At 39.0% G+C, this 18406-nt stretch overlaps 1 long non-coding RNA gene across 2 annotated transcripts in view; it reads right to left on the bottom strand.

The window, feature by feature from the left end:
• Positions 1-583: 583 nt before the first annotated feature.
• The window catches only part of LOC107514166, a 30517-nt gene continuing 12694 nt past the window's right edge, over positions 584-18406 (bottom strand). For both annotated transcript variants that reach the window (XR_004954336.1, XR_001597713.2), the window contains exons 4-7: positions 18296-18390; positions 6989-7211; positions 5393-5548; positions 584-789 (exon numbers count right to left, since the gene is read on the bottom strand). This is a non-coding gene — a long non-coding RNA (uncharacterized LOC107514166). The remainder of the gene's footprint in view (positions 790-5392; positions 5549-6988; positions 7212-18295; positions 18391-18406) is intronic.

Raw genomic sequence — 18406 nt, 5'->3', positions numbered from 1 at the left:
GGCAGACATGCATGTGCGCGCGCACACACACGTAACACTGGAAAAAAAAGTGCTCTTGGTAGACCAGAAATGATCAGGAATCCTTGAAAGACCAAGGGAGAATGAGGCTAGACTAACGGAGGAAATCAAGATGTAAAGCAGATGCAAGAGAAGGCTGCTATAGAAGTCGAGAGAAACTTAGAGGTTCTAAATGCAGAAATGCTATAGAAAACAGAAAAAAGCTCTGGGACTACCTGCAGGTGGTTGGTTGAGGCATCACAGCAGGGCTGGAAACTTGCCCTCTGCTGTCCTCCCCTGACTATGCCAAGAAGAGGACAGAAGCATCTGCTGCAGCCAGGAGGAGTACGGTGGGCACCTGAATGGCCTTCCATCACTTAGAGCCAAGAAGGAGATTCTTTAGCCAAAGACATAAAAGCAGCTGGGTCACCCCACCCAGCAGAATCTTCCATTTACCCACCATAGTCACTGGATTCAGGATGTAGCAAACAGTTTCAACATTCACACGCTGGCCATATTTGTCAGGAATGTTTAACAAATAATAACAGATCTGATTAATAGTGGCTCAAGCAAAAAAAAGATATTTAATTAAATCATATCACAAGGTGTCTAGAGGAGGTTTCAGGTTAGGTACCTCTAACTCAAAACCATCAAGAAAACAGATTTCCTACTTTCCACTTGACCGTCCTTAGTGTGTAGCTGCCTCATGGTCACAAATGGCTTCTATGCTCCAGACATCATGCCTAGCTGCCTCATGGTCACACAATGGCTTCTATGCTCCAGACATCATGCCTATGTCAAAGAAAGAATGAAAAGAAAAGAGACAGTATCACTGAATTTTCCTCACACAAGTGTCCTCTTTATAATAAAGTAAAAGATTTCCCAAAATTTCTCAGAGGCTTCTGCTTATATCTCATTGGCTAGAACTTTATCACATGATGCCAGCTCTAGCTGCAAGGGAGGCTGGGGAAAAGAGGCATTGAAATTACAATTGCCTTACTATGATTGTGATTTGTTACCTGAGCTGGTAGAACATATGGCTGCCCAAACACAATCCAGGTTTGGTTAGGAAGCAACAAGTGAGGAATACCTACCAGTAGCTCATTGCCAGAACTTTCTGTGAAAGCCGACAGAAACACCCAAACACGAAGACAACCACACATCCAAGAGTCAAAAAATATTTGAGGATTTACAATACCTTGAAAATAGAGATACCAAACCCAACAAGCAGAAGAAACTATAAGACTTTAGATTAATTACAAACAATACCTTTGGATGGATAAGAGATGTTGGCTTTAAAAAAAATAATAATGATTAGAAATTTTGGCTAGTAGACAATCAGATGTGAATAATACATTTTTTAAAAAAACCTCAAAGCAGAAATGCAAACCACAGAGCAGAAAGATAAACCAATCAAGAAGGAAGAAAAAAAACGATCTACAGCTAGGGACAGTATAGTGACATTTCACACCAAGGATCAAAGAGAAATCATTAAAAGAGAAAAAGAAAACAGATCAACTAAAAAGGGACAAAAAATTAGATTGATATCAGCCTTTCTTTTGGCAACACTGGATACAAGAAGGTAATATCAAAGCTCTGAGGGGGAAAAACATTATGAGCCAGAAATTCTATGCCCATCTCCACTAGTCAAGTGGGAGGACAAAACAAACCCATTTCAGACTTTTGAGATCCGAGATATTATACCACCAAGAACTACATATGAGAAAATTATTAGAGGATGTACTCCAACAAGAAGAAACAGGAATCTGTGGCAGAGATACTAAAATGGCCCTAAGGATGATCCCCGACCCTGGTGCTTACTCTCTTGTGTAAACCGCTCCCTTTGAGTGTAGGTAAGACCTATGAATTGCTTCTAACCAAGAAAACACAGCAAAAGATTCTGACTTCTGTGTTGCTAGCAGATTTTCTCCTTTGGTTGCTCAAGGAAGCCAGCTGACATGTTGTGAGCTGCCATATGGGGATGCCCCCATGGCAAAAAACCTAAGGAGGCCTTCAAGCAACATCTAGCTAGGAACTGAGGCTCTCAGTCCAATAGCACAAAAAGAGCTAAGTCTTGGGTCTTTCTCTAGTCAAACCTTTAGATGACACCCAGACCAGGCCAACATCTTGACTGCAGCCTGTGAGAGACCCTGGAGCAGAGGACCCAGCAAAGCCCTGCCTGGATTCCTGATCCTCAGAGAGATAACACTTGCATGTTTTTTTTAAAACACTAAGCACATGGCAATTTGTTATACGGCAGTAGATAATTAATATAGAATCCAAGAGGAAAATATTAGCCATTAGAAGTACTGGGGGACAAAGAAGCCAGTAAAACTCTGTGATAAGTCCAAGAAAGCATTGAGAAAACTCTGGAATGAGAATCTGATTATTCCACATGAGAGGTGGAAAGAGGAGGAGAAATAAGGGAAGGGAGAAAAAGGATTTCTTGTTCTATTTGAAGGTGTGATATAAAATCTAAGGGCTGAAATGTAAATATAGTTCTAAATATTTGCATTAAAAATTTAAAGAGAACTTCCTGAACAGCTAATAAAAATCACAGTATTTTTAAAAAGGCAAATACCCACAAAGAAGTGGAGAATGGTAGAGAGAATAATAACAAGATACTAAATAGATAGACAAACAGTAAATGATGCAGGAGACCCAAGAAAGCTGAATCCTGGAGCTTAAATTGGAGGAGGATATATTGCAAAGAAAAAGGATGTTCGAGGAATAAAAAAATAAGCTTTTGGAAATTAAAAACAGGACATTAGAAATGAAGAGTTGGAAATAGAGGAAATCTCCTAGAAAATAGAGCAAGAGACAAAGAGATGGAAAATAGAAGAGAAAGTAGAAAATAGAGGATCAATCCAGGAGTGTCGATGCTCAAAAAATTAGTCTGGAAAAAGAAAATGGAGCAGAGGAAATTATTTGTAAAACAATTTAATTCGATATGCTTTTCCAGAATTTTTGCCATGGTGCCCAATACGGTTATGAACACCTTGAAATGGTAAGGAACGCATGATCGCTGCATAGCACATGCATGTTCGCTCATGTTATTCACATTGATTTGCATTTATTTCTGTGAAGAACACTCCCCAAAACCCATCTCCCAACCAGCTCTTTGCCTTTCCCATCCTCCAGCCTCCTACTAGTCACCATCCTGAATGTTGTATTTGCTTTTAAAAATAGTCTTTTTACATACACGGGTGCATGAATAATGTATTGTTTTGTTTTACTTGGTTTAGAATCTTACAGAGTATCCCTCTGTGGTTGGCTAAGCTATGCTTTTTTCATTCATCATGATTTGTGGCTGTTGTTGTCTGAAACTATAGTTCATTCATTTTCACAGCTATATAATACTCTATTATTTGAACCTACCAAAGTTTATTCATTCATTCTCCTACCTCCTACCAACTTGGAAAGATTAGAGATTGGGAAGGAGTGTGTGTGTGTGTGTGTGTGTGTGTGTGTGTGTGTGCGCGCGCGCGCGCGCGCGCGCATGCGCTCCTATTGACAGTGAGAATTCAATCTTCATCCTCTCCGGTAAAAAGTCAGCAGATGATGACTAAAACTGAAAAAATCAAGAAGTAGCAATACATGCATATCATTTAGAGATAAAGAACTGTGAGAAGAATCAGCTAAAGGAGTGAAAGTGGTTTCCGCTGCAGAGGAGGAAGTGGTGGGGAAGGATGGAGAGACTGCTATTTTTCATAACAAAACTTATGCAATGATTGGTTCTTATACTAAGTGCACATCTAACATTGAAAAAAGCTGAAAACATTAAGGGTAACCACCAGAATAACAAAAATAGGATACAGAGCTTGCAAACCATCAGTGAGGAAAATAAAATAATAAAATAAAGAAATGTGATTAACAAATGGTAGGAAAAGAAATAAGAAAAACAACTTTTTAAAAGTATATTCATGTTTAACAAAAAGATATTCATTTCCTATGGCTGCTAGCAAATTACCACAAACTTGGTGGCGTATAACACAACACAAACTTACTGCTTTATCGTTCTATAGGTCAGAAGTGGGACACGGGTCTCCTGGGGCTGAAATCAAGCTGTCAGCAGGGCTGCATTCCTTTCTGGAGGCTCTAGGGGTGAATCTGTTCCCCTGTCTTTTCCAGCTCCCAGAGGCCCCCCTCGCTCCGTGGCTCACGGCCCCTTCCTCCTTCTTCAAAGCCAGCAACATTGCGTCTCTGAACCTTCTGCCATAGTCACGTCTCCCCCTGACTCTCCTCTTCTGCCTCCCTCTTCCCATTTACGGGCTCCCGTGATGACACAGGGCCCACCCGGATAACCCAGGATTGCCTCTGTAACTCCATCTGCAACCTTACCTCCCCTTTGCCACGTGACTTAACATACTCATGGGTCCTGAGAATTAGGATATGGACATCTTTAGGAGGCCATTATTCTGCCAACCACAAAAATGTAGAGCCAATAGAAAACATAAACGGAAAAAAAGATGAAACTCTAGAAAGAGGGGAAAATTGGAGAGTAAGAAATAATTGAAAAAATAATGAAGACAAATTCACTAGGGTTAAACTAAGATGGAAGACTTCAGATTAAAAGAAACCATGAGAGTCAAAGAAAAGAGAAAAGGAAAACCCACACTTAGAGAAATAATAATGAAATTTAAGAATGTCAAAGACAAACTTTAAAGTTTACAAGAAAAAGAATAGATTTTATCAAAGGAACAAAGATCAGATTTTCATCAATTTTTCAATAGCAGTACAGGATGAGGAAATGCAATTGAACCTTTTTTACAGACAACCGAAGGACAAGAATTTAGAAACCTATAATTTTACATCCAGCCAAACTTAGATTCAAATATAAGGGTATAGCAAAAAATATCATGAGGCCTGAGAAGGTTTGCCATAGAAAGAGTCACACTAGAAATTAAAGTATTGAATAGTCGGAGAGATAAATCTAATGCTATAAGAGCTAAACTAGGTTAGAAGGCCACCAAGGCTGGGTACAATCTGGCATGAGGCGAGGGGTGAAAAAGGTTTCATGTGGGGGTAGGTGACCCTTCCTGGGGACACAGAGCTCAAGATTGCTAAGGAAGACGTCCATGGGGGAGGAGTGGCAATGGCAATACCAGATTAGCTATATACAAGGCAATTATCATATAATTTAATATAACCAAGTTCCACAGAGTCAGAGAAAGGAGTTATGAATATGCAAGGAGAGAATGCCACAATGTACTCTGGGGAGTTGGGCTGCAATTTGAGGTGTCGTGTGACCTCATGGTTTTCAATACAGATAGATAAAGAAATACATATAGGCATAAGTTTGTGTGTAGACTTACACTTATAGATATATTCCCTAGCTCTGTCCACTGAGAAGACTGGTTGTTAATCAGTGACACCCCCAAAGTTACGTGCACACCTGGAGTCCATATTTGCAGGGCAGGCAAAGCACACTGTGAGAAAGCTGGACGCTGAATGACTCCTGCAGCTCATTCAGGACTCAGAGACGTTTGAGTTCTAGCCAGCCCGAGTGAAAGAGCCTCGTTGAACACCCAGCATATTCCTTGAAAAGTCACTGAAAAACACAAATTACCAAAACTGATAAGAAGAAATAGACAATGGGATCATCCCTGTAACTATTCAAGAAATTGGTTTTATAATTTAAAAACAAAATCTTCACATTTGCGCACGTACACACACACACACACACACACACACACACACACAACATTCTTAGGAGGAAGTTTACAGCTGTGCAAATATTTATATTAGAAAAGAAATTTCTAAAATCAACCTTCTACCTTAAGTAACGAGAAAAAGAACAGATTAAACTCAAAGTGGAGGGAAAGAAATAAAATAAGAGCAGAAATCAATAAAATGGGAAACGAGCAAACATTAGAGAAAATCGATGAGGCCACAAGTTGGTTCTCTGAAAAGATCAATAAAATCGATCAACCTTAGATAGACTAGTGAAGAAAAAAAGGAGAACACAAATTGCCAATACATTTTGATTTATGTTTGTTTCACTCTTATGTTAAACATTCCCATATTTCTAGTCAAATCTACAAAACCAGATATACTCAGGGAAATATGACTTTTAGCCCTGTCTCTTTTCCCTGTCTCCTTCCTCCCTTCTAGGTAATTGTTTTATTTTGTGACTTATCCATTCCATATTTGGGCACAAGAAAATATACACATAATGAATATATATATATAGCACTGTTTTAAGAAATGTGTTTCTCAGATGGGGCTCGCGTGGTATGGTTTAAGATTCTTATGAATAGTCATAATCAAATACAATCACTACATCCAAACAAAAACTTTTGGTGTGTTCAAAAATGCATGTAAGAGTGTGTTCAATAGACCAATAAACATGGTTAGAGTTGAATAGATATCTGCAGAGAATTTCAACTGTTTATCCTGACTCTGCAGAGAGAGAGAGTTCTACCTTTTTGTTGAATGTAGAACGATGAAGCACTTGGCCATCTGACCTAGGTTTCCGTGCAAAATTTGTCCACTTTATTTTTCGAAATCCTATTTTGTATTCCAAAAGTCCACCTAATTCTAAGTGATGCAGATTCCCTTTATAATTTGGGCAGTCAAGTTCATGGCCCTCGTACCCTCAACAGACAAGTGCATCCTGACAGAGATGGGTCTTTCAAAAGTCTTTTGCTGTCAGTGTTTGTTACCCTTTTCATTTTATAAAGTGATGAGCCTTAACTGAAAATCTTAACTAAAACTATAATTACTTGTTTGTTTTATCCCGAGATGAAATCTAATGTCAGCACTGGTAATATAACTAGTGACTGCATAATGAAATTTAATATTATAGCTGTCCTTGGTAGCCATATGGTGAATAAATCGACCTGATGATAGGTACTGGTAATAATTTCTGATTCTGCCGTAATCGTATAAACACGTGCATAGCTTGATCCAATTGTTTACATTTATTTTCATATTAAAAATGACAGTGTTCTAATAATTTACAATTTGTACTTGGCTTTCAGTTACTCACCCTTACTTGGCAGATGTGTTTAGTTGCTAATGTGAAAAGAAGTCTCTTTTATGAGATACTTGTCATTTACAAGAATTTGGATCAGCATCTCTCTGGTTCAATGCTGGTTGCAAGTGCCAAGTTCCTACATAAGAATTCTTGTTAGACGATCTTGACTTATGATGAAGACGATGCTACAGACTGATAGGAAAAAGCTGGTCTTCTCGATAAATGGTGTGGATATCTATATGGAAAATGAAAGGAAACTCAGCTCCTATCTCATACAATATACAAAAATCTATTTCAAGTGGATTATATATCTAAACGTGCAGAGAAGACCAAAAACCTTGTAGCCAATAGCTACATGTAGCTAACAAGCACTAGAAATTTGGCTAATTATATATGTATATAAACACACACACATACATGCCCAAGAGAAATGAAAACATGTCCATATAGAAACTTGCACACTAATGTTTATAGCAATATTATTCATAACAGTCAAAAAGTAGAATAACCCAAACGTTCATCAACTGATGAATGGATAAATAAAATGCAGTAGATCCCTACAATGGAACGTTATTTGGAAATAAAAAGTAATAACATACAGATAAATGCTACAACATGGATGAACCTCGAAAATGTCATGCTAAGAGAAAGAAGCCAACAGAGAGAAACACATATTGTGACTTCGTTTATACAAAATGTCCACAATAGTCAAATCTTTAGAAACAGAAAGTAGATTAGTGGTTTCCTAAGACATGGGTAATGGGCAGACTGAGGGATGACAGCTAAGAGGTGTTGGGTTTCTTTTCTGGGTGATGAAAGCAGTGATTGCAGTGATGGTTGTATAACTGCAAATACCCTAAGAGCCACTGAACTGCATACTCCAAATTGGTGAATTATATGGCATGTGAATTACATTTCAATAAAGCTGTTTTTAAAAAAGAGTATAAAGGTAAACCATAGAACAAGAGAAGATATTTGAAACACCTATAATAGAGATGGAACTCATATCCAGAAAATACAAAGAACTTCAAACATCAATAAGAAGAAAAGACAAACCAACAGAAAAAAGCGCCAAAGACGTGAATAAGTATTTCACACACACAAAAAATATCTAAATGGTTAATAGACATCATGAAAAGTATTCAATCTATAGTCATGATGGAAATCATATTAAAACCATAACGAGATGCCACTACCTACTCATCAGAAGAGCTAACATGAAAAATTATTGATAATCGAGAATTAATGAGAGTGATGTTAGCAAGATAGTGGAACAGGCAGTCCCTAGCCATCATGCCCTCCATAGAAGCAACAATTTGGCAGCCATCCATGAAAAAAAAGTACATTTGGGGGAGCTTTGGGATCCAGGTCACAGTTTGTAAAAAAAAAAATGTAATTAAAAAATAAATTAATTAACAAGGTCGAGAAGCAACTGAAATTCTCATATGCAGCTGGTGGGAGGGTACGATCATTTGCAAAACTCTTTTGGTATCTATGAAAGCTAAACATATGTAAACCCTGGTGATCCAGCTATCCCCACACCTAGTTACATAACTGACAGAAATATGTGCATATATACACCAAAAGATATAAACAAGAAAATGTATAGTTCTAGTCATAGTAGTTCAAAAACGGGAAATAGTTCAAAGATGTGTGGAAAGTAGAACTTATTAATAAATTGTGGTAGAGTCCTATAATGGAATACTATACAGCCATGAAAATTAATGCACTACTGCTACAACAGTGTGGATGCTTGTTATAGATATAATGTCAAGTGAATGAAGCCAATCACTAAAGAATTCATGGACCGTACAATTTCATTTACACACAGCTCAAAAATTACACAAGACTCAACTATATTGTTTAGGGATAAAATCTTAGGTTGTAAGATTCTAAAAGGAAAGCAAGAAAGTTATCTTTGTGGCAGGAAGCAGTGACCACGACAGAGAGCCCAAAGATAAGCTTCCAGCGTATGAACACATTGTATTTCTCGACTTGAGTTTATTGGATGTTCACTTTGTGATAAATCATTGAGCTAAACATGCTTGTTTTGTGTACTTTGCTATATGCATGTTATAGTTTACAATAAAAAAGATTTAAAAAGAATAGTATTTACTAGCAAGGAAACATATTCCTGAAGTATCACAAAGTGAAAAAAATTTGCAAAACTATTTACATTGCATGGCTTTAATTGTACTGTACAAATATATATCCACATATGTTTATATAAATAAAATGATCTGAAGTGATGTAAACCAAGGTAATATGGTACTTATCCCTGGACGCAATCACCAGTGTTTTCTGTTTGGTTTGTTTGTGTCTATGTATTTTCTGATCTTTCTGTAATAAGCCTTTATTGCTTTTCTAATAAGAAATTAAGTCATTTTGTAGTGTCGGCCTGGGAATAAACTAAGAGATCAATAAAACAGAATAGAAAACTGAGAAAGAGATTCAACAGACATAAGACTTTGATATGTGATAAAGGTGGGATTTCAAATCAATGGGGAAAAGATGGGTAATTTGATACATTTCGTTGGTTCAACTGACTAACAATTTGGAAGATAAAGTTGAGTTCTATCTCATACCATAAACCCCTAAATAAACTTCTACATTATTTAAATGCATACAAAAAATTTTTAATAATACTAAATAAAAACATAAGTTTTAGAAGAAAATATAAGCAAACAGTTCTATCATCTTGGAATGGAAAAGGCTTTTTAACCTAGAATCAAAGTTGGTATGTAAGAACCAAGGTGGGCAGATTGGACAATATAAAAATATAAAACCATTATATATACATATATATATGTATAAATATACCACAATTTCACAATAATCACAGCTATAAAATACCTAAGAATAAATTTAACAAGAAATGTGGAACACCTATATAACAACTATACAACTCTACTAGAAAACATAAAGGCAGACCTGGAAAAACGGAGAGTTTGGTAGAGGAAGTGGAATTTATTCACTACAGCTTTGCTTACACTTAAAAAGACAGAGAGAAGGAGAGAACCTAATTATTTGCGAATGGATTAATCCTCTGACTGCAGTGGATAAGAAGCATGCATGGCTCTGCAAGTACTTTCACGCACACGTGCACGGAAGATTTCTCTGCCACTTCCTCTCACACACCCCAAGCCTGGGGGTGAGAAGCTGCTGGACTTTGATCAGGCCCTGTTTAGCAGGGGTGAGGTGACTGCCTTACAAAGTTCCCCCTGTGCTGCCCCTCTCTGCACACCCTTGTGGTCTAGCAGACCCCAGGCTGTCTTGGGAGGCCTGGTCCTGCCTAGCCTTCTGCTGTCTCTCTGAGAGGTGTGAAGCTGACCTGTGTCAAATCCCCTTACTTTGGGGCTGGTCAGATTCCCAGATTCAGCCCAGGCTCTATGGTGCAGTCTAGCTTCTACCCTAAGTCCTGACTGAGGCTGTGGTGGGCATGGCCAGGCCTGCCAGTTCATGGCTAGGCCTCCTGACCCAGAAGACAATGACGATATATGCTCACGTGGCTGCAGTGTGACTGCAAAGCCATCACTTTATAACTGGAGGACTCTACAGCAATGTGGCATTGTGCTGTAGGAAGAAATTGTCCCACAAATCTAGATGCTAGATCTGAATGATGTAAATAACCAAAAACCACTGTAAACTGGCGAGGCACATAGAATAACATATTGGTTAAGAACACAGTTTTTAGAATGCCTCCGTTCTACATGTAGCTAGCTGTGTGACCTTTTCTAAGTTACTTAACCACTCTGTGCCTGTTTTCTCCTCTAAAATATTACTAAAATACAGTCATAATAATATTTACCTTCCAGGGCTCTTATGAGGATTAAACGAGTTAATATATATCAAGCATACTTAGAACTGTGCCTGGCACAGAGTAGCTCTGTTAAATGTTATCATCATTGCAGTGGAATCTAAGAGACTCAGAAAACCCCCACCCAGGCAGAGCTCCACCCTATTCAGCCTGGCTGTCCTAGCATCTCTCCTGAGGGGGAACCAGGCAGCTGAAGAAGCCACCTCCCTCCATGCCCAGGCTGTCCTCCCTTAGTAATGCCAGCCAGGACTTGCCACCTGTGTGCTAATTGCAGTAAAATGAATGCTATCAGACAAAGCATCAGGGCACAGGTTTTGTGCTGGTTCTCAAACCCAGGCCACGCTGGTATCAGGCATTTGCTCAGCTGATGATGGAATGAATGAGCTGACACCTCGATCTGGCTGCTGACCCTCATGCAGGTGCTCCTTTGGGGGCCCTTCTGACAACCGGGAGGTGCACCTTCCAGGGCTGCCCAGCGCAGGGCCATGGCCCCACCCTGACTGTGGCAGCTTTAAGACCCCACCTCCACCCACTCAGGGCTGACATTGAAAGACGCCCATTATGCATTGCTGCGTGAAAAAGCAAAAGGTGGAACAGTGGGTTTAATACGATTGTTGTTGAAAACATACAATAAAATGTATTTTCAAAGGCTAAAGGATGGATGCCAAACAGTGCATGGTGGTTACCTCGGGTTGGTTTGCTGCAGACCTGTTAGTGTTCTTTGATGTTTTTGCAGCAAGCATATGCAACTTTGGCTATTAACCAAAAAAAAAAAAAAAAAAAAAAAAAAAGATTTTTTTTTTCAACAAACAGGAAAACATTTACAACACGTATATAAGACAAAGGGTTAAAGCAATATCTCTAAGTGTTATGAATAGAAAAAGTAGTTGAAGAGAACAGAATAAAACAGCAACAGTGTTTATTCCTAGAGGAGACTTAATAGGATATTTTAATTTTCTTCTTTATACCCTTTCCTATATTTTCCAAACACTTAGCAATAAAAAATAATCACACTTTTCTAGTTGGAAAAATATGATTTTTTTTTAAGTTGAAGGGAACTATAACAATAAAAACAGATAATTAAAGAGAAGATATGAAAGGAAACCAGAAGGCTTAAGAGGTTTGAAAGGATAGAAGGCGAAATGAGACCATTTAAAAAGGAAAGCTAATTGAGAATAACACAAGTCGGAACGATAAAATATATATGCAGAAATAATAAAATAGAATAAACTAAAAGACTAAAAAGCACTATTGAAAAGCACTATTAAAAAGCAATACGCACAAAGGTTGAGAAGGAAACAGTGGACAGCTGACCAGGGGTGAGTCCTTCTGCAGGATCCTCCACTTTATCTCAGAGTCCTGTGGGCATTTGTCTGACCCTCCCAAGGTCAGAGTGGGGGTCCCACATGCTTCAGTCCCTGCTACATCCATCGGTCCCCTCCCGCCTGCTACAGACCACCTGGAGGCTTTTGTGGCTCCCCACCTCGGCATTCTCAAGTCAGACCTGCAGTGCTGCCCGCTGTGCAGCCTGGGTGAGTCACCTCGCCAATCAGGGCCTCGCCTGCCAGCCCACTTTATGGATATATGGTGGCATTGGTTAATCAGATGATGTCTGCAAAGTGCCTGGCACACAGTGGGTGGCTAGACAATTCTTAGGGAGTAAGTGACTCTAAGTGGCATCCCACCCCCCCGGTTCTGGCACAGAAAACCAGAATTCGAGACTGCCTGGCCTCCATGTAGGCATCACTCTGTCCTCTGACAAAGACAGGCCCCCCACAGCAGCAGCTTCCTTGGCCTGTACATCAAATAAAGCCCCACGCTGCCCCATGCTAACATCAGGCCAGCCAAGGGGACTCATTATGCATGAGAGAATGGTGTTCCACAGGCACAGATGGTTGCCCTGGGACTGCCAGTGAGTTCTCAGTAGAACCCCATCCCCATCCAGACCCCAGACCACAGCCCCCAGCCTGAGCAGCACGCTGTAAGCCTCTGTGAGGCCCAAAGCCTTCAGCCAGTTCTGCTGAGGCCCCGAGCTGCTAGCTGGAGATGCATTCGTGGTCATCAGTTAATTTTACGGTGACACTCCTACCTTAAATTACAAATAGGTCCTTAAACTTATAGCTGTGGTCAGCCTAGGACTGGCCATTGCTGGTGGGAGCAATGCAGACTGTCAGTGAGGGCAGGGCCTCTCAAAGTGTAATTCATGTAAGAAGTCACCAGGAATCTTGTGAAAATGCATTCTGATTGAGCAGGTCTGGGATGGGGCTTGAGACTCACATTTCTAACAAGCTCCAGGATGATGCTGCTGGTCCAGGAATCACACTTTGAGTGGCAGCTGCTAGACAGCCCATGGAGTCATTAAACTCAAAGGGACTCCAGAGACCATGTTCTCCTGCTTCCCATTAAGGCCGAAAATGTTTCCTGGAGCATTTCTGATGGCAGGACAGTGCCTGGCATGTACTTGGTGCTAAATAGATGTTAGTTGGCCTGAAATAAAATTACTTCCAGGAACAGGAAGCTCTCCTAGTAGAGGCAGTTCTTATGCTTAGAAAGCTCCTTCTGTTGAGACAGCACAGGCTCCCTGAAACTGCCACCCACTGGCCTTGGCACACCCTGTGCCGCTTTACCCACCAGGCGTCGTGCATGGTGCTGAGGCCGAGCAAAATGTTTGCCATCTAAAAAATAAACAGCAAACAGACAAAAAAGATCGACTCCAAAAACAACAAACAGTAGGATCACAATTAATAAATGCTTGTCTGCTAAATGTAGTATGTGTCAAACAGGCAAGAGCAGTGTGACTCCTACACAGTTAGACATAAATTATATTTAATTGTGGGTGCAGGTGCATTTTAATATGCTTCATGTCACCTGGGTTGAGGCTTCCCAAAGTGTGCCTGTCTCTGGCCCTCAAAAGTCGCTGATGGTCTGTGCCATCTTCCTCAGACTCTGTGACCCCATCAGAAGTCAGCAATTGTGGCCTCCCCAAATCATCACTCCTCTAAATTAAAGCAATTCCACAGTCTCCAGGCTGGACACAGGGAGAAATGCACCTCAAAAAAAAGGTCAGAACACTTCCAACTTTTTTCTGTCAGAAGTAACAATAGAATTGATGCCTTTTTTTTTACATGAACCCATCTTAGTAGTTAGGGTTATTTCACTAGCATACAGACTCAATGAGGGCGGGCAGCACTAAGATGCTTCTCTCACCTTTTCATCGCATCGGTTACCAAGACCCCGCAATCCTTTCCTTTTAATATTTCTTAAATTCACTTATTCTTTTCACATTTACTGTTTAAATTCAGGGAAATTAAACGACATATGTTTAAACAACCAAAAGGTCAGAGAATAAGTCCCAAGGGAAATTAGAAAATACCTTGCGACAAGTCAAAAGGAAAACACAATACACCAAATCTACGGGATGCAGTGAAGGCCATGCTAAGGCGGTAGGTTCCATCTACAGATGCTAACCTTCAAAAAGAAAAAAGATTTCAAATCGACAACCTGACTTCATACCTCAAGGAATTAAAAAAAGAAAAACGAACTAAACCCGAGCTAGCGGAGGAAGGGAATAATCAAGATTAGAATGGGGACAACCAAAATGGAGCATAGAAAAATAGAAGAATAAAAGATCAAGAAAATTAAGAGTTGGTTTTGAAAAAATCAACAAAATGGACAAACCCTTAGCTAAGTTAACTAAGAGGGGAAAAAAAAGAGAAGACTCAAATAACTAAAATTAGAAATGAAATTAGAAATGAAATAAAATTAGAAATGAAAGAGGAAACATTACGACTGATTTCACAGTTGTAAAAAAGGCTTCCAGCCAAGATGGCCTCATAGGTAGAAGCTGTGCTCACCTCTCACGACCACATCAAAATTATAACTAAACTATAGAACAATCATCATCGGGAGTCGCCTGAGGTCTGGCTGAATGAAAATCCTATAAATAATAAAACAGCAATAACTACATATCATCAACAATTACTTTAAATGTAAATGGATTAAATGCTAAACTCAAAAGACGAGGTGACTGAATGGATAAGAAAACAAGACCCTCACATATGCTGCCTACGAGACTCACTTCAGAACAAAAGACACACACAGACTGAAAGTGAAGGGATGACAAAAGATGTTTCATGAAAATGGAAACAAACAGAAAAAAGCTGGGGTAGCAATACTTATACCAAACAAAACAGACTTGAAAATGAAGCCTATAAAAAGAAACAAAAAAGGATCCAGTTATCCCACCTCTGGGTATTTATCCAAAGATATACAAAACACTACTTCATAGGAACATGTGAATCTGTATCATTGTAGTGTTATTTACAATAGCCAAGATATGGAAGCAACCTAAGTGTCCATCAATAAATGAATAAAGAAGCACACACACACACATAGTGGAGTATTACTCAGCCTTAAAATAGAATTAAATCTTGCCATCTGCAATGACATGGATGGACCTAGAGGGTATTATGCTGAGTGGAGTAAGTGAGACAGAGAAAGACAAGTGTCATATATGGAATCTAGAGGACAGGATAAACAAACAACAGAAAAAAGCTCATAAATACAGAGCATTTTGATGATTGTCAGATTGGGGTGTGGAAGGACGGGCAAAGGGAGAGGAGATTAAGAGGTACAAATTGGCAGTTACAATATAATCATGGGGATGTAGAGTATAGCATGGGGAATATAGTCAGTAGCACTATAATAACTATGTATGGTGTCAGAGGGGTACTGGATTTACCAGGGCGATCACTTCATAAGGTAAATAAATATCTAATCACTGTGTTGTACACCTGAAACTAATATAATGTTGTATGTCAACTATAATGGAAAAAATTAAAATATGAAAATAAAAAAAGAGTAAAAGAGAATATTATGAACAATTGTGCACCAACAAATTGGATCACCTAGAAGAAATGAATAATTCCTAGAAATACACACCTACCAAGACTGGAACATGGAACAATTGAAGATCTGGAAAATGTAATGTACGCCATGCTGATATTAGTTAATACTACTGTATTTTATTATTTAAAAGTTGCTAAGAGAGTAGATTTTAAAAGTTCTCGTCACAAGAAAAAAAAACTGTAACCAGGTATGATGACAGATATTAATGAGACTCATTGTGATGATAATTTTTAAATACATACAAATATCAAATAATTATGTTGTACATATGAAATTAATATAATGTTACATGCCAGTTCATACTCCAATAAAAAAAAATCTGAACAGACCGGTAACTAGTAAGGAGATTTAATGAGTAATCAAAAACCTCCCGACAAAGGAAAGCCTAAAGCCAGATGGTTTCAATGAAAATTTTACCAAATATTTAAAAGAATTAGCACCAATTCTCCTCAAACACTTCCGAACAAGTTGGAGAGAATACTCCCAAACTCATCCTGGGAGGCCAGCATCACCCTTATACTAAAGTCAGCCAAAGATGCTGCAAGAAAAGAAAACCAGAGACCAATATTCCTGAGGAACACTGACACCAAAATCCTCAACAAACTACTAGCAGGCCAAACTCTACAGCACATGAAAAGGATTATACACCATGACCAAGTGGGGTTTACTCCTGAAATGAAAGAATGATCCAACATATGAAAACCAATCAGTGTAATACACACCACATTAACAGAATGAAAGCCAAAAATCAGATGGTCATCTCAACTGATGCAGAAAAAGCTTTTGATGAAATTCAACAAAAAACCCCCAATAAACTCAGAATAGAAGGGAAACTACCTCAGCATACAGTAGTCCCCCCTTATCCAAAGGGGATATGTTCCAAGATCCCTAGTGGATGACTGAAACTGCAGACAGTACTGAACCACACACATATATGCATACATATGTTAGATATTTATACGCCGTGTATACACTGTACACACACACACAGTGTTTTTTTCCTAAATACGCTTTTCCACTTCCCTTTGGCATATCCAAACGACCAGTATCACCTCTCTTGCTGCCATTATTAAGTAAACTAAAGGAAACCTGAACACCAGCACTGCAATACCTCGATAATCCATCTGATAACCCAGAGAGCTACTATAGGACGAAAGGGTGGAGAGCGTCCACACCATGGAAATGAGGACAGAGAGAAGATTCACACATCCCAGCATCAATTTAAGACTGATGAACTGTCTACTTTAAACATTTTCAATTTAATATTTTTAGACCACGGTTGACCGAGGGTAACTGAAACCCTGGGAAGTGAAACTGCGGGCTGGGGTTTGGGGTAACTGTAATAAGGGGCCACCTATAGTGAGCCCCCAGCTAACATTATACTCAATGGGCAAAGACTGAAAACTTTTCCTCCAAGATCAGGAACAAGACAAGAATGCCTGCTCTCACCACTTCCATTCAACATAGTACTGGAAGTTCTTGCCAGAGCAATTAGCCTATGTCGTTATTTAAGTCAAGGGACCTCAAATAGTCATAAATGATCGAATGATCTCCATCAAGGTGTCAAGGCTATTCATTGAGAAATGGGAAATCTCATCATCAAATGGTGCTGGGGAAAGTGGATATCCACGTGCAAAAGAACAAAATTGGACCTTTATACAAAATACAAAAAGTGATTCAAAATGAATTAAAGACCTAAACATAAGACCTCAAACTATAAAACTCCTTGAAGAAAACATGGGGGGAAAGCTTCACAACATTCGATTTTGCAGTGATTTCTTGGATATGACACCAGGAGCACGGACGGCAAAAGCAATTCCAGACAAATAAGCTATCACCTCACGCCCATTAATAAAACAGAAAAAAAAAAAAAAAGAGCAGAAAATAACAAATATAGACGAGGATGTGGAGAAACTGAAACCCTTGTGCACTGTTGGTAGAATTGTAAATAGTGCAATTGCTATGGAAAATAGTATGGCTGTTTCTCAAAAAATTAACCTAGAACTTACAGAGGATCCAGCAATCCCACTTTTGGGCAAATACACAAAAGAATTGAAAACAAGGACTCAACCAGATATTTGCACACTTATGTGAATGGCAGCATTATTCACAATAGCCAAAAGATGGAGGCAACCCAGATGTGTCATCGATGGGTGAATGGGTAAACAAAATATGGTATGTTATATACAGTGAAATATTATTCAGCCTCAAAAAAGAAGGAAATCCTGTCACACGCTGAACATGGATGAACCTCGAGGACATTATGCTAAGTGATATAAGCCAGTCACAAAAAAGACCAATATTGTAGATTCCACTTAAATGAAATATATAGAGTAGTCAAATTTGCAGAGATGGAAGGTAGAATGGTGGTTGCCAAGGGCTGGGACAAGGGGAAACTCAGAGGGTTTTTTTTTTTTATATGTACAATTTCAGTCTTGCAAGATGAAAGTTCTGGAGATCTGCTCCACAATGTGAATATATTTGACTCTACTGAACTGTACAATTAAAAATGGTAAAGATGGTAAATTTTGTGTTTTTTTTTCCAACCATGCAAAAAAAAAAAAAAAAAGGAAAGAAATATAACATCTTCTCACCTTCTTAGGTGATTCTGAAGTGACCCAGATTTGTAAACCACTGGTCTGAAGTGATCCTGGATGGGTTCCAGGAGGAAGAGTAACTTTGAGCTGGGCTGTGAAGGGAAGAAA

The sequence above is a fragment of the Rousettus aegyptiacus genome, unplaced genomic scaffold (assembly GCF_014176215.1).
Source record: "Rousettus aegyptiacus isolate mRouAeg1 unplaced genomic scaffold, mRouAeg1.p scaffold_m13_p_14, whole genome shotgun sequence".
NCBI lineage: Eukaryota > Metazoa > Chordata > Mammalia > Chiroptera > Pteropodidae > Rousettus > Rousettus aegyptiacus.
The sequence above is the reverse complement of the archived record's forward strand: the minus strand, read 5'-3'. Positions and strand labels throughout refer to the sequence as shown.